The 17,130-nt window shown below is 43.2% G+C and overlaps 1 pseudogene; it reads right to left on the bottom strand.

Annotated features, from left to right (window-relative positions):
• Positions 1-12,805, bottom strand: part of LOC147990605 (uncharacterized) — a 39,779-nt pseudogene extending 26,974 nt beyond the window's left edge.
• Positions 12,806-17,130: the final 4,325 nt, after the last annotated feature.

The following is a 17,130-nucleotide window of genomic DNA, read 5'->3' as shown; positions in this document are numbered from 1 at the left end:
AAGGTTAGTTCATCCCTCTTAGGGGGGATCTCACATCTAGGGGGAGCTTTACTCTAACAATTGAGTTAAAGCAACTCTAATGGTGTGAACACAACAACACTTTATGTAAAGTGGTAACCCCACTTGTGCTTAAACGATGAGTATGACCTATGATCAAATGTTCTCATTTGACTCTAAGTCAATATACTCATATATAGATGACCTAGTCATCGCCAATTGCTTGATAGATGATAGAATTGTTTGTGCATGCTTTGCCACATATTTCATTTGTCATTTTATTGTGTGAGCATGTTGGTTGCATAATTTACTCATTTGAGGACATCCACTTGTTGTTTTGATTATTTGGTTTCCTTTTCTTTTGGCCAAGTGGATGGACAAGAATGCCTAAGAACCTTCTCTAGCTATCTATGCTTTTCTCGTCTCAAACTCTATTCATGCTGCATCACAAAATTTGATCAAGTCAGATTCGAACCACTCTGTGTGAGGAGCACTCGGAGTCCCTGATTCGTCATAGACTTAAACTTCCAAAACTTCTTTGTGCGTTTCGGTCTGACCGATTCACCCATTTCGGTCATGCCGAGATCACTAAGTCAATCTAGGTTTTCAAGCTCGGTGCGACCGATTCGAACTTTTCAGTCACACCGAGTTTCAGTAACTGCTTGCAGTTATGAATCTCGGTGCCACTGAGTTGTTCCACTCGGTCACACCAACAGGGTCGGGCTATATATATCCACGGGTCAAATTTTGGAAAACTTTCCGAACCTCCTTGACCCGCGCTTAGCCCACTCTGCCTCCTGGGTCTCCGGATCGTCCTCCTCGTCGCCAGTCGCCTCGTGTCGCTGGTCTCCGCCGCCGTCAACGGGAATCATCCCCGCCGTTGCTGTCGTAGCGAGTTGATCGCTGAACTAGGGTATGAACTCGATCACTATGCTATCCTTATCTGATTCCTAGCACATTGTGTTCGCCATGTATCTTGCCACGACTGAGATCATTCTATCCATCGAAAACACTCTGTAGTTTAGTCGTGAATTGAGAATTTAGGGTTAGGTTTCCGCCGAAACCATCTCAAACCCACCGAGTTGTGGAACTCGGTACCACCAATTCGGCTCAGGCCATTGCACATGTGATTCTCGGTCTGACCGAGAATTGCAAATCGGTGTGACCGAGTTCAGGACTTTGTGAAACCCTAGCAGTCTCGGTGCCACCAAACTATGACTCGGTCTGACCGAGTTCACTAGTTTAGGTTCCAACAGCTGCTTCGGTATCACCGAGTTTACAAATCAGTTGATCCGAAATGCTTTCTGTGGAAAACTAAAACTAAGTTTTTGACTCATTCTTTTGCAAAAACCTCTGCATTTTGTGATGCTCATCCACTCTACTTCATCTATAATCTATTCACAGGGTCAGCTGTCAGAGATTGCATTATGTTAGATCAAAGTGACAGCCAGAACAAGTCAGAGGAGCAGGTTCACTTGAGTGAGGGCACTAGTCCCTCTAGCATCTCTGATGAGGGTAGCAGGAGCACCCCAAGCAACTTACCCAAAGCTGCCACCAGGGCCAGAAAGAAGAAAACGTCTGAATCTGAGGATGAAGACTATGTGGCAGTTGAGGATGAGGCCACTTCCAAGAAGAAAGTGGTTAAGAAGGAATGTAGCACTGCTGCTGCCACTAAGCCAGGCATGAAGCAAAAGGTTCCTGCAAAGAGAATTCCCATGTCTAAAGCCAGAGCCTCTACTCAAGTACCTTTGGAATCTGAACCCAAAGAAGCTGCTGCAGAAGGGAAGAAGAGGAAAGAGAGGGTCAAGAAGACCACTGCTAGAGTGCTTGGGAGATCCTCAATCATGAGAGATTCTGATGAGGAAGAGGAAGAAGATGCTGCACCAGCACCCAAAGCTCAGAAGCTTATGGGTGATGCCATCAGGGCAGGGGCTGTTCCATCTAAGCCTAAGACTGCTCCTAAGGCTGCTGCTCCAGCTCCAAAGCCAAAACCAAAGAGGAGCACCAGGAACATCCCTGCTGAGGAGAAGAGCAAGGCCCCGGTGCCTGAAGCTGAAATGGAAGAAGAAGATGATGAGTCACATGTATTGAGGAAGTTGAAGCCAAAAATTCCTGATCACAATGATGCTCATCCAGTAGCTGAGAACATGAAAGTCAGGAAGGACTCTGGTCTGAGGCTATGGAGGAAGTCAGATCCATATGCCACCAGGAGAAGGACTATTGTGGACTACAGGTTCCATACAAAGGAACAACATGACTTCTATAAGACCATCTTGCTTGACAAGAAACCAATAGTGTGTGACATGAGATGGGTTGACTGGGACTACATCAAGGAGAATGATGAACATTATCCAGGTGTGTATGACAGTTTCAAGGCTTGTGGAGTTGATGAGTTTGTGGCTCAGAAGCTCACAAAATGGAATGATGAGCTTATCATGCAGTTCTACTCCACAGCTCACTTCTACCTAGATGGAAGGATTGTCTGGATGTCTGAAGGTACGAGGTACCAGTCAACAGTTGCAGAATGGACTAAGTTGATCAATGCCCCAAAAGAGAGTGAAGATGACTTGGATGTCCATGCCAACAAGAAGAAGGATCAAAACACCATGGCACACATGTACAAGGAGATCCCAGATGCTGCTCTTGAGACACATAAGTTTGGATCTGTACATTACCTTCTGTCAGGATTGCCAACTATCAACTGGATCCTCAGGCACACTCTCTTGCCAAAGTCAGGTGATCACAAGATGATCAGAGGCCATGCAATTAACTTGCTTCACATCTTTGATGTCCCACAAAAGTTCAAGGTCATGTGTCTTATAGTTGGAACTATCAAGAGGACAGCTGCAGATCAGAAGAGGAGTTGTGGGTATGCCCCACAGATCCAGGAGCTGATTAACTCCAAGATGGGCACTGGCACATATCTGTTGGACAAGGAGCACCTGCCCATCTAACCAGAATTTGAGGACAACACTGTGGTGATGGATGAAAATGAACCATCTTCTGTGCACGCACAAGCCAAGAAGGAGAAGGCAAAGGCTGAAAAGGCTGCAAGGATGCCAACTACTGAAGAAGCATCCCATTATCTTCTGAAGAGCAAGCAAGATCAGCTTGGCTACTTGATTGCCTCCACTCTGAGGATTGAGAAGGGACTGGCCACCCTGACTCAAAACTAGGAGAGCTTGGAGAGGATCGTGGAGCAGAAGTTCCATGACTTGGATGTGAAGGTAACTGAGATCCAGTCTGTTGTGGAGCAACTTCAGGATGATATGTAGGAGAGGAAGGGCAAGACAACCACTGATGCATTTGCCAGAGTGCCTAGAGCTTAGAGGTCTGCTGCAGTGCATGTTCCAGACACCAGAGCTACTTCATCTGCACCAGCTACAGCTTCAGTGCCACCAGCTCCAGCACCTACTTCATCAGCTCCATCTACATCGGCTAAAGCCTTCGTTCTTGGAGTTATACGGACACCACCACCTGAAGACCAAGCCTGAGAGACGATTTAGTGCTATGCATTTTCTGGGAACTTTTTGGTAACTTGTTACTAAAGGGGGAGAAAAATGTATAGATCATAGGCTTCGAGAGAGAGCGTTGCTTTTTATTCTCTCTTGCTTTGGTGGTTGAACTTTATTTGCTTTGCTTGTTTGAGATACTTTCTGTCTGTGTGATACTTGGATGATCATGTGTGTTTGATCATATGCTACATTAATGCTTGATTAGATGACATTATCCTTTTATCCCTATATGATCATTCACTTTTCTTGGTGATGAGTGCATGTATTTAATTATTATCATTTTGAGCACTCCACCAAGATGTATGTGACATGGAAGAGTAACCCATGAGCCTAATTCTCTATGCATTTGCAGTCCAAAGCAAATCATAAACTATGCACAAATTTAGGGGGAGCTCTTGCTTTTCACATACTTCTCAAAGCGACAATGTTTTTCACTCTTATTATCATTTGTCGAAGCTTTGATCTATATGTTGTCATCAATTACCAAAAAGGGGGAGATTGAAAGTGCAACTATCCTTAGGTGGTTGTGGTAATTCCTAACAACATATAGCTCATTGAGCTAATGCTATTCCAAGATTAATATTTCAGGAAAAGCTCAATGAATGGCATGGCATGGATGAGGAAAGTGGGCCCCTCAAAATACTAAGGACAAAAAGATTGGCTCAAGCTCAAAGCTCAAGACTCTACATTTTATATTTTAGTGATCCAAGATCACATTGAGTCTATAGGAAAAGCCAATACTATCAAGGAGGGATGAGGTGTTGCTTGATGAGGTTCTTGCTTCATAGTGCTTAGTGATATGCTCCAAAACCCTCAACTACCTTCCCACATCCACATATGACCTAAATCAAAATTCAAACTCGGCCCCACCGATTCTTTCTATCCGGTGCCACCGAGTTCAGATGTCATAGCCACTGCCACAAACCCTAGGCAAATCGGTCTCACCGATAGGGATCTCGGTCACACCGAGATGGGGTTGTAATCTCTCTGTTTCCCTTCGTAACGTTTCAGTCCTACTGAGATGAGCGATCGGTCCCACCGAGATGGCAATGTAAACTCTCTGTTTCCCTTTTGTAACATTTCGGTCCCACCGAGTTTACCTGACCAACTCTCTGGTTAGCTTATTACCAAAATCGGTCCCACCGAGTTTGTGTAATTGGTCACACTGAGATTACGTTATGCCCTAACCCTAACCATATCGGTCTTACCGAGTTGCATCTTAGTCCCACCAAAAATCCTAACGGTCACTAGGTTTGCTAAATCGGTCCGACCGAGTTTCTCAATTCGGTCTCACCAAGATTGGTAAATTGTGTGTAATGGTTAGTTTTTGTGTGGAGGCTACATATACCCCTCCACCCACTCTTCATTCGTGGAGAGAACCATCAGAACATTCCTACACTTCCAATACACATTTTCTGAGAGAGAACCACCTACTCATGTGTTGAGGCCAAGATATTCCATTCCCACCATATGAATCTTGATCTCTAGCCTTCCCCAAGTTGCTTTCCACTCAATTCTTCTTTCCACCAAATCCATATCCTGTGAGAGAGAGTTGAGTGTTGGGGAGACTATCATTTGAAGCACAAGAGCAAGGAGTTCATCATCAACACACCATTTGTTACTTCTTGGAGAGTGGTGTCTCCTAGATTGGCTAGGTGTCACTTGGGAGCCTCCGACAAAGATTGTGGAGTTGAACCAAGGAGTTTGTAAGGGCAAGGATATCGCCTACTTCGTGAAGATCTACCGCTAGTGAGGCAAGTCCTCCGTGGGCGATGGCCATGATGGGATAGACAATGTTGCTTCTTCGTGGACCCTTCATGGGTGGAGCCCTCCGTGGACTCGTGCAACCGTTACCCTTCGTGGGTTGAAGTTTCCTTCAACGTGGATGTACGATAGCACCACCTATCGGAACCACGACAAAAACATCCGTGTCTCCGATTGCGTTTGAATTCTCCAAACCCTTCCCTTTACATTCTTGCAAGTTGCATGCTTTACTTTCCGCTGCTCATAGACTCTTTGCATGCTTGCTTGAATTGTGTTAAGATTGCTTGACTTGTGCTAAGATAGCTAAAATCTGCCAAAGACTAAAATTGGGAAAAGGATAGATTTTTATTTGGTCAAGTAGTCTAATCACCCCCCTCTAGACATACTTTCGATCCTACAACATCATAGATCACACCATATCTAATAAAGTACGATTACGACGTTCAGACACACCATTACGATGTGGTGTTCCAGGTGGTGTGAGTTGCGAAACTATTCCCCATTGTTTCAAACGAAGACCAAACTCATAACTCAAATATTCACCTCCATGATCCGATCGTAGAAATTTTATTTTCTTGTTACGATGATTTTCCACTTCACTCTGAAAATCTTTCAACTTTTCAAAAGTTTCAGACATATGTTTCATTAAGTAGATATACCCATATCTGCTCAAATCATCTGTGAAGGTCAGAAAATAACGATACCCGCCGCGAGCCTTAACTCTGTAGCGACCAGACCTCAAACAGTCTGATCTCTGTGCTCCGGTGTCATCCCTGGATCAGTAATGCTGACACCACACAGTACTCGGAGGATTTATAACAGAGTAGCAATCACACACTTATTACATCGAGTGTCTCAAAAGAGAACTTATTACAATAAATATGGCTTAAGGCCATCTAGTGACGATAACAGCGGAAGGCTTGGAAGATAAGTGAGTCCATTAACTCCAACGGCATCACTGAGTATAGAACCACGACCTAAAAACTCCTTAATCGTCGTCTAAAAAGTCTGCAACATTAACGTTGCAGCTCGAAAATGGGTCAGCACATGGAATATGCTGGCAAGGTAACACATAGAGAATAATGGAATGCAACAGCTGTACTATATAAATATTTGGCTGGTGGAAAGCTCTACGGTTATAGTTTTTGCATAAAGCCAGTTTTTCCCTACTTCAAATGAATAAAATTAATTACTATCATGGTGGTTGTGAAACATTGAGAATGGTTGACAGCATTCTCAATCCCAATTAAGTAATATCATCAAAAACCCATCAAAATTAATTTAGAGTAACATGTTGAGATTCACATGAAAATCCTGGTACTAGATACTCAAGATTGTCCTTAACCGGGGACACGGCTAACCATGATTAGTTTATTACACTCTGCAGAGGTTTGCGCACTTTTCCCCACAAGACTCGATCGCCTCCGTTTGGTTTCTCACACTACAGGGTGTTTGAGAAGACGGATGACCGAGACATAGTCTTTCAGAAGCGCTAGCACCTTACGATCGGGTAGACCGTACCACCTACATCCCCTACATCTGCTAGTCTACCGCTGTAAGAGTTCGCACAGCTTAGTCAACTATGCCAGAGCCCATAATGGCTTGTGGCTACACACGGAAGTTTCTAGTATGAATAATCTCATGATCCCTTTGAGCCTGGGTGGCGGTCCAATAAAAACAGGCAAGTCCTGGAAACCCTAGGTGCCTCAATCCACCCAGATGTGTATTAGGTTGCCACCTTAGATAAACCATTAATTAACAATCTCACATCTGTCATGGATATCACTCACCCAATCCACGTCAACTAGCATAGCATGGCATAATAAGCAAACGTAGAAGTAACTACCAAAGGTTTGATAATAACAGGTAATAGGTACTACCTCATCTACTTCCCATCCCACAATTTAATTAGATCCTAATCATGCAGTGTGTGAGGATTGATCTAATGCAATAAAACTGGGTTGTAGAAAAGGTATGATCAAAGTGTTACTTGCCTTGTTGATGATCCGTGAAACCTAGAGATTCAACGTAACAGGCGGCGCACTCCGGGTATTCTATCACAGACAAATAACAAGCATACAATAAGTACTCATCTAATGCACAGGTAAACTCAAGTAGAAGATCTAACCAGAAAGTTCAACTTAAGAACCCTGGTTTGCAAAAAGAATCAAATCGAACGAAGCAAAAGAAATCAAACGGCGAAAGAAAACAACTTCGTTCTAGTAATCTGGATCTAGGGCAAATTTTACAGTAGCAAAAACTTGTTTAAGTTGATTATTCGGAAAGAGGGTTTCGAGACGAAACTCCAGGCGCTTGAATCGCCTGATTCCGATAAACGAGCGAAAAGTTATACTAAAACGAAAATCGGATCAGAAATCGCGATCAGAAAATAACCGCGGAAAGTCCGACGAAAAAGAAAAACGACAAATAGAATTTTTTTTTCTAAAAAAACTGCACGGAAAACGAGGCGGCGGCGAACCTCGAAAGGCGCGCGCTCCGGCAGCGGCAGCGGCGGCTAGGGCGGCTACTAGCTAGGGTTTCGGCAGCGGGGTGGGCTGGCTCTCTCGGCCCGGGGCGGCGGCTTATAAAGCCCCCCGGCCGGCGGTTTCCTGGCCGTGTACGCCCCGGAGTCGGTTCCCGTTTTTTTATATAATTCCGCTCGGAAGAAAAATAAAAAGGAATACTAAACAGACTCCAAAAATCACGAAATAAATTTTGCCGGGTTTCTAAAATCAAGCCTGATAAAGTGAACATTTATCTGGGCCCAAACTATAACTTTGAAAAACGTGCATTTTTCCTAAATTCAAATAAAATACCGAAAAACTCCGAAATAAAACTTATTTGATTTTTTTATTAAATCCTCAATATCTCTATATTTTGGGAAAGTCATTTTATTCCCTCTCTCATTTTTTTGTAATAGAAATAATTGATGATAAAATAAATAAAATCAAATGATCCTGTTTACATAATTTGAGAAAACTCAAATATGTAAATAACGAAATCCCCAACTCTCTCCGTGGGTCCTTGAGTTGCTTAGGATTTTCTAGGATCAAAACCAAAAGCAAAATAAAATATGATATGCATGATGACCTAATGTATAACATTCCAAATTGAAAATTTGGGATGTTACAAACCTACCCCTCTTAAGATGAATCTCGCCCTCGAGATTCGGGTTGGCTAGAAAATAGGTGAGGGTGGTCTTTGAGCAAATCTTCCTCTCGCTCCCAGGTGGCTTCATCCTTCGTGTGGTGGCTCCACTGAACTTTGCAAAACTTGATAACCTTGCTGCGAGTAACTCGGCTGGCAAACTCGAGGATCTTGACTGGTTTCTCCTCATAGGTCAAATTGTTATCCAACTGAATTGCTTCTAATGGCACTGTGTCTCTCAAGGGTATGTCAGCCATCTCCGCGTGACACTTCTTCAACTGAGAAACGTGGAACACATCATGCACTCCTGCCAATCCTTCTGGCAATTCCAACTTGTAGGCCACTTCTCCCATACGCTCCAAAACTCGATATGGTCCTACAAATCATGGCGCTATCTTCCCCTTAATTCCAAAGCGCTTAATCCCTCGAAGTGGGGATACTCGAAGATAAGCTCTATCTCTAACTTCGTAAACTGTCTCCTTGCGTTTAGAATCTGCGTAGTTCTTCTGCCTGGACTGGGCTACCTTGAGCCTATCGCGAATCAACTTTACCTTCTGTTCAGACTCCTTAATCAGATCTGGTCCAAAAAACTGGCGGTCTCCAACTTTGTCCCATGACAACGGTGTCCTGCACCTCCTTCCATACAAAGCTTCGAAAGGTGCCATCTTCAAACTGGTCTGATAGCTATTATTGTAAGAAAACTCTACATATGGCAAACTATCGTCCCAACTAGATCCATAATCTAGCGCACAAGCTCTCAACATATCCTCCAAAATCTGATTGACTCTCTCAGTATGTCCATCTGTCTGCAGATGAAAAGCTGTACTAAATTCTAGCCTAGTACCTAAAGTCTCATGCAACTGCTTCCAGAACTTTGAGGTAAACTGGGTTCCTCTATCTGATATGATGCTCCTCGGAACTCCATGCAAACATACGATCCTGGTCATGTATATCTTTGCCAACTTAGCACTGGAGTAAGTGGTCTTTACTAGGATGAAATGAGCTACCTTCGTCAATCGATCGACTACAACCCAAATTGAGTCATAGCCTGAACGAGTCCTTGGTAATCCCGTGATAAAATCCATGCCTAGCTTATCCCACTTCTATTCGGGTATCGGCAATGGTTGCAACAATCCCGCTGGCTTCTGATGCTTTGCCTTTACTCTTTGACATACGTCACAAACTGCTAAATACTCCGCAATATCCTTTTTCATTCTGGTCCACCAGAAAATATCCTTCAAATCCAAATACATCTTGGTATTTCCTGGGTGAATCGAATACGGTGAATCATGTGCCTCTTGCAGAATCAACTTTCTGATCTCCGGGTCATTGGGCACATAAACACGGTCTTCAAACCATAGGGTGTCATGCTCATCCTCACGAAATCCTTTAGCTTTTCCTTTGCTCAATTTTTCCTTTATAGCGGCAATCTCTTTGTCAGTTTTCTGAGCTTCTCTGATTCTATCCATCAAAGTTGACTGAATTTCCAATGCTGCTACATAGCCTCTCGGAACTATCTCCAACCATAGCTCACGAAGATTTTCTGCTAACTCCTTGGGTATTTCTCCCGTCATTAACGTATTGACATGGCTCTTGCGGCTTAATGCGTCAGCTACTACATTAGCTTTTCTGGGATGATAATGCAATTTCATATCATAATCCTTGATAAGCTCCAACCATCTCCTTTGTCTGAGGTTCAACTCCTTCTGTGTGAAAATGTACTTCAAACTCTTATGATCCGTGTACACCTCACAATGATTTCCAATGAGGAAATGTCTCCATGTCTTCAATGCATGCACTACGGCTGCTAACTCCAAATCATGCGTAGCATAAGCCAATTCGTGAGGCTTCAGTTGTCGTGAAGCATACGAAACAACTCTCCCTTCCTGCATAAGCACTGCTCCAAGTCCTCGACGTGAAGCGTCGCAATACACCTCATAATCCTTGGTCTGATCTGGCAAAATCAACACTGGTGAGGTAACCAAACGGTTCTTCAACTCCTGGAAACTTGCCTCACACTCCTCAGTCCATTTGAACTTGGTATCCTTCTTCAGCAACTCCGTCATAGGCTTCGCAATCATTGAGAAATTCTCAATAAACCTCCGGTAGTATCCTGCGATTCCAAGAAAACTCCGGATCTCTCCAACTGTTGTTGGTGCTTCCCACTTGGTCACGGTTTCAACTTTAGCGGGATCTACTGCTATACCTTCTCCAGATATAACATGTCCGAGGAATCCTACTTCCTTCAACCAAAATTCACATTTGTTGAACTTGGCGTATAATTGGTGTTCTCTGAGCTTTCCAAGTACCAAACGCAAATGCTCCTTATGCTCCTCTTCATTCTTCGAATATACCAGGATATCATCAATGAACACTACGACAAACTTATCCAAAAACTCCATAAACACTTTGTTCATCATGTTCATAAAATAGGCAGGCGCGTTAGTCAGTCCAAATGACATAACAGTATACTCATACAGCCCATACCTGGTAGTAAAAGTTGTCTTCGAGATATCCTGTTCTCGAATCTTCAACTGGTGGTATCCTGATCGCAAATCGATCTTGGAAAACACTTTAGCTCCTTGCAATCGATCAAACAGATCGTTGATCATTGGTAGTGGGTACTTGTTCTTGATCGTTACTTCGTTCAATCCTCGATAGTCAACAACTATCCTTAACGATCCATCCTTCTTCTCCACTAGAAGTACTGGTGATCCCCAAGGCGAAGAACTTGGGTGAATATATCCCTTATCCAGTAACTCCTTAATCTGCTTCTTAATTTCCACCAAATCTTTTGCTGGCATCCTATATGGTCTCTTCGATATTGGCCCAGTGCCTGGCAAAAGCTCAATCAAAAACTCAATGTCTCTATCCGGTGGCATGCCTGGCAACTCTTTGGGAAATACATCAGGAAAATCCTTTACCACTGGTACTTCCTCCTGCACAACTCCTGTTAGGCAATTTACTTGTGTCCTCTTTGGTACATGCCGGAATACATACTTGATCCTACTCCCTTCTGGTGTGGTAAGCAAAATTGACTTACTAGCACTCTCAATATTCCCTTCATACTTTGATAACCAATCCATGCCTAATATCACATCCAATCCTTGAGATTCCAATACTATTAGGTCTGAGGGAAAAACATAGTTACCAATCCGTAATGGTAACCGATCACACCATAGTCTAGCCACATATTCTGCTCCTGGCGAGGTTACTAACATGGGTGACCTAAGGGCTTGGGTTGGTAGGTTATACTTATCCACAAATCCCCTTGATATGTATGAATGCGATGCACCAGTATCAAAAAGAACGAGTGCAGTAAATGACTTAACCAAAAACTTACCTATTACTGCAACGGGCTGAGCTTCAACCTCCTCCACGATAACGTGGTTCACCTGTCCCCTGTTGAGAGGGTTCGGCTTCTTTCCGGAACTTCCATTGTCGTTTTGTCCTTCAGGACATTCACTTGCATAATGTCTTGGTTTCGAACATTTATAACAAGTGACGTGGCTCAAGTCCTTCTTGGCTGGGGTTGATGGGGTGTTGCGGTTCTGTCCATTACTTCCTCCATTCCCATTACCACTCTTGGTGCCATTGTGATTGTGCGAGCTACCTACTCCATGGGTATGCTAAAAATGTCCTCCTAGCCTAGGGGTAAAATGAGGTTTCTGCTGAGCTCCTGAATTATACTTTCCTTGTCCATACTTCCTCTTGCGGTTCTCAATCTGCTGCTGCTTCCCTTCAATCATAAGAGCACGATCTACCAACTCCTGGTAGTTGTTGAAGGTGGCTACCATCAACTGCATACTCAACTCATCATTCAGTCCTTCCAGGAATTTCTCCTGCTTAGCTGCATCTGTAGCAACGTCATCTGGGGCATAACGTGCTAGCTTACTAAACTCCTCCACATACTGGCCAACTGTCCGTCCTCCTTGGCGCAAGTTACGAAACTCACGCTTTTTCATGGCCATTGCTCCTGCTGAAACATGGGCAGTACGAAAAGCCTGCTGAAACTGGTCCCATGTGACAGTGTCGACTGGGAAGGTGGCTGTGAAATTTTCCCACCAAGATGCTGCGGGTCCTTGTAACTGATGTGCAGCAAACTTAACCTTCTCCACATCTGTGCATCCTGCTGTGGTCAACTCCCTAGCTATCTTGCGGAGCCAATCATCTGCTACTATCGGCACGGTGCTACTGGAAAACACCGGTGGATTTAGCCTAAGAAAACGGGCTAAGTGGTCAACAGGTGGTGGTGGTGGATTGTTGTTGTTGTTCCCTTGGTTCTGATTCTGAACTAGCAACTGCATCAAGGTGTTCTGCTGCTGGATCAACTGGGTGAGCTCCGGCGGAAAGGCAAATCCGGGGTCACGTCTCGGAGGCATCTGAGGGTTTAGAAAAGATGAGATATAAGAATAGAGGGGGTCTAAAGATAAAACACTACCCATATGCACATGAGGCAAAAACACACAATTCACTTCAATCAATCAAACAAAGGCATACAATCGATCTAACTATCGCAAAAGTGCTCGGACTACTATATTTACATGGTGGACTACTACTACTGATGAGGTGGTCTACTAGAAATATTCTACGGTTGTAGACTCCATGATATCAGCTCCTGCTTCATCCACATAGTCATCATTGCTACTATCTTGCTCCGAGTCGGTGCCGTCAATGGTGATGTAGTCCTCCGGGCTAATCTCCTTGGGTTCTTCGTCTTCATCTATTGGTGTCAGGCCTCCCATAAATATTCCAATCTTCTTGATCAGATCGTCATTCTTCTCCACCAATACTTCAATTTCTTCTTCATAATCTTCGCGTGTAGCCTTGAGTTCTTCCTCCAGTTCCTTGATTCTAGTCTTAGCCTTCTTCAGATCTATCATGTCGGCGCACATCTGATTCTCCTGTCGTCGAATGTGCTGATTTAACTCCTGAATAAAAGCTGCAATTGATCTATCCTTCCTGGTGCTGATCATCTCCCAGTGTTCATCGCGGCGCCCACAAATCTGGTAGATAGTATCCTTGAGATCCTTGCGGTAGACTTCTCCAATGCGTCCCATGGCGATGTGAGCTGCCATACTCTTTCCTAGACTCCAAGTTGGTGCATCAAAAGAGAACTCTATGGGCTCAGTGACTGGCATGAACGTCCTTCCTGGAACTTGAATTTGTATCATCCAGCGCTCTTCTTCAGGTAAAGTGGCGGTGTAGGTTCCCGTGAAGCTTGGTATTCCTATGTTCAGGTATCTAGTGACTTCCTTCAAGTGGCGTCCAAAGGGTGTATCTTCATCCGGTTGGGTGAACTTGTTCCTTGCATCCACCATCCTAAAGAGTAGAAAAGATGAGAAGTCAGAAGAGAAGAGAGTGAGTATTTTATTTTCTTGTTACGATGATTTTCCACTTCACTCTAAAAATCTTTCAACTTTTCAAAAGTTTCAGACATATGTTTCATTAAGTAGATATACCCATATCTGCTCAAATCATCTGTGAAGGTCAGAAAATAACGATACCCGCCGCGAGCCTTAACTCTGTAGCGACCAGACCTCAAACAGTCTGATCTCTGTGCTCCGGTGTCATCCCTGGATCAGTAATGCTGACACCACACACTACTCGGAGGATTTATAACAGAGTAGCAACCACACACTTATTACATCGAGTGTCTCAAAAGAGAACTTATTGCAATAAATATGGCTTAAGGCCATCTAGTGACGATAACAGCGGAAGGCTTGGAAGATAAGTGAGTCCATCAACTCCAACGGCATCACTGAGTATAGAACCACGACCTAAAAACTCCTTAATCGTCGTCTGAAAAGTCTGCAACATTAACGTTGCAGCCCGAAAACGGGTCAGCACATGGAATATGCTGGCAAGGTAACACATAGAGAATAATGGAATGCAACAGCTATACTATGTGCTAGGCTCATCAAGTTTAACCCGAGTATTCTACATGTGCAAAACTGGCTTGCACCCGTTGTATGTGAACGTAGAGCTTATCACACCCGATCATCACATGGTGTCTTGGAACGACGAACTGTAGCAACGGTGCATACTCAGGGAGATCACTTATACCTTGAAATTTAGTGAGGGGTCATCTTATAATGCTACCGCCGTACTAAGCAAAATAAGATGCATAAAAGATAAACATCACATGCAATCAAAATATGTGACATGATATGGCCATCATCATCTTGTGCCTTTGATCTCCATCTTCAAAGCACAATCATGATCTCCATCGTCACTGGCTTGACACCTTGATCTCCATCATAGCGTTGTTGTCGTCTCGCCAACTATTGCTTCTATGACTATCGCTACCGCTTACTGATAAAGTAAAGCAATTACATGGCGATTTAATTTCATACAATAAAGCGACAACCATAAGGCTCCTGCCAGTTGCCGATAACTTTTACAAAACATTATCAGCTCATACAACAATTTATATCTCATCACGTCTTGACCATATCACATCACAACATGCCCTGCAAAAACAAGTTAGGCATCCTCTACTTTGTTGTTGCAAGTTTTACGTGGCTGCTGCTACCTCTTGAGCACTGCGTTGGTTTTCCCTTGAATAGGAAAGGGTGATGCAGTAAAGTAGCGTAAGTATTTCCCTCGGTTTTTGAGAACCAAGGTGTCAATCTAGTAGGAGATCACGCTCAAGTCCCACGCACCTACACAAACAAATAGGAACCTCACAACCAACGCGATAAAGGGGTTGTCAATCCCATCACGGTCACTTACGAGAGTGAGATCTGATAGATATGATAAGATAATATTTTTGTAATTTTTATGATAAAGATAAATAAAGATGCAAAGTAAAATAAACGGCAATAACTAAGTCTTGGAAGATTAATATGATAGAAGATAGACCTGCGGGCCATAGGTTTCACTAGTGGCTTCTCTCAAGAGCATAAGTATTACGGTGGGTAAACGAATTACTATCGAGCAATTGATAGAATTGAGCATAGTTATGAGAATATCTAGGTATGATCATATATATAGGAATCACATCCGAGACAAGTAGACCGAAATGATTCTACATCTACTACTATTACTCCAGACATCGACCGCTATCCAGCATGCATCTAGAGTATTAAGTTCATAAGAACAGAGTAATGCTTTAAGTAAGATGACATGATGTAGAGGGATAAACTCATGCAATATGATATAAACCCCATATTTTTATCCTCGATGGCAACAATACAATACGTGTCAGTTCCCTTTCTATCACTGGGATCGAGCACCGCAAGATTGAACCCAAAGCTAAGCACTTCTCCCATTGCAAGAAAGATTAATCTAGCAGGCCAAACCAAACTGATAATTAGAAGAGACTTGCAAAGATAAACCAATCATACATAAAAGAATTCAGAGGAGAATCAAATAATGTTTCTTAGATAATCTTGATCATAAACCCACAATTCATCGGATCTCGACAAACACACCGCAAAAGAAGATTACATCGAATAGATCTCCAAAAAGATCGAGGAGAACTTTGTATTGAGATCCAAAAAGAGAGAAGAAGCCATCTAGCTAATAACATGGACTCAAAGGTCTGAAGTAAACTACTCACACATCACCAGAGAGGCCATGGAGTTGATGTAGAGGCCCTCCGTGATCGATGCCCCCTCTAGCGGAGCTCCGGAAAAGGCCCCAAGATGGGATCTCTCGGGTACAGAAGGTTGCAGTGGTGGAATTAGCTTTTCGTGGTGCTCCTGGATGTTTGGGGGTACGTGGATATATATATATATATAGGAGGAAGAAGTACGTCGGTGGAGCAACAGAGGGCCCACAAGGGTGGAGGGTGCGCACAGGGGGTAGGCGCGCCGCCTGCCTCGTGGCTTCCTCCGTTGTTTCTTGACGCCCATTCCAAGTCTACTGGATCACGTTCGTTGAGAAAATCACGTTCCTAAAGGTTTCATTCCGTTTGGAATCCGTTTGATATTCCTTTTCATCGAAACCCTAAAATAGGCAAAAAACAGCAATTTGGGCTGGGCCTCCGATTAGCAGGTTAGTCCCAAAAATGATATAAAAGTGTAAAATAAAGCCCATTGACATCCAAAATAGATAATATAATAGCATGGAGCAATCAAAAATTATAGATACGTTGGAGACGTATCAAGCATCCCCAAGGTTAATTCCTGCTCATGCTTGAGTAGGTAAATGATAAAAGAAGAATTGTTGATGTGGAATGCTTTCTGACATATTTCTCAATGTAATTTTTTTTATTGTGGCATGAATGTTCAGATCCATAAGATTCAGGACAAAAGTTTAATATTGACATAAAAATAATAATACTTCAAGCATACTAACTAAGCAATTATGTCTTCTCAAAATAACATGGCCAAAGATAGTTATCCCTACAAAATCATATAGTGTGTCTATGCTCTATCTTCACCACACAAAATATTTAAATCATGCACAACCCCGATGACAAGCCAAGCACTTGTTTCATACTTCTGATGTTCTCAAACCTTTTCAATCTTCACGCAATATATGAGTGTGAGCCATGGATATAGCACTATATGGTGGAATAGAATGGTGGTTGTGGAGAAGACAAAAAGGAGAAGATAGTCTCACATCAATAGGCGTATCAACGGGCTATGGAGATGCCCATTAATAGATATCAATGTGAGTGAGTAGGGATTGCCATGCAACGGATGCACTAGAGCTATGAGTATATGAAATCTCAACAAAAGAAACTAAGTGGGTGTGC

The sequence above is a fragment of the Triticum urartu genome, chromosome 1A, assembly GCF_056163025.1.
Source record: "Triticum urartu cultivar PI428250 chromosome 1A, HENAU_Tu73, whole genome shotgun sequence".
Taxonomy (NCBI): Eukaryota; Viridiplantae; Streptophyta; class Magnoliopsida; order Poales; family Poaceae; genus Triticum; species Triticum urartu.
This window is presented reverse-complemented; position numbering and strand designations above follow the sequence as displayed.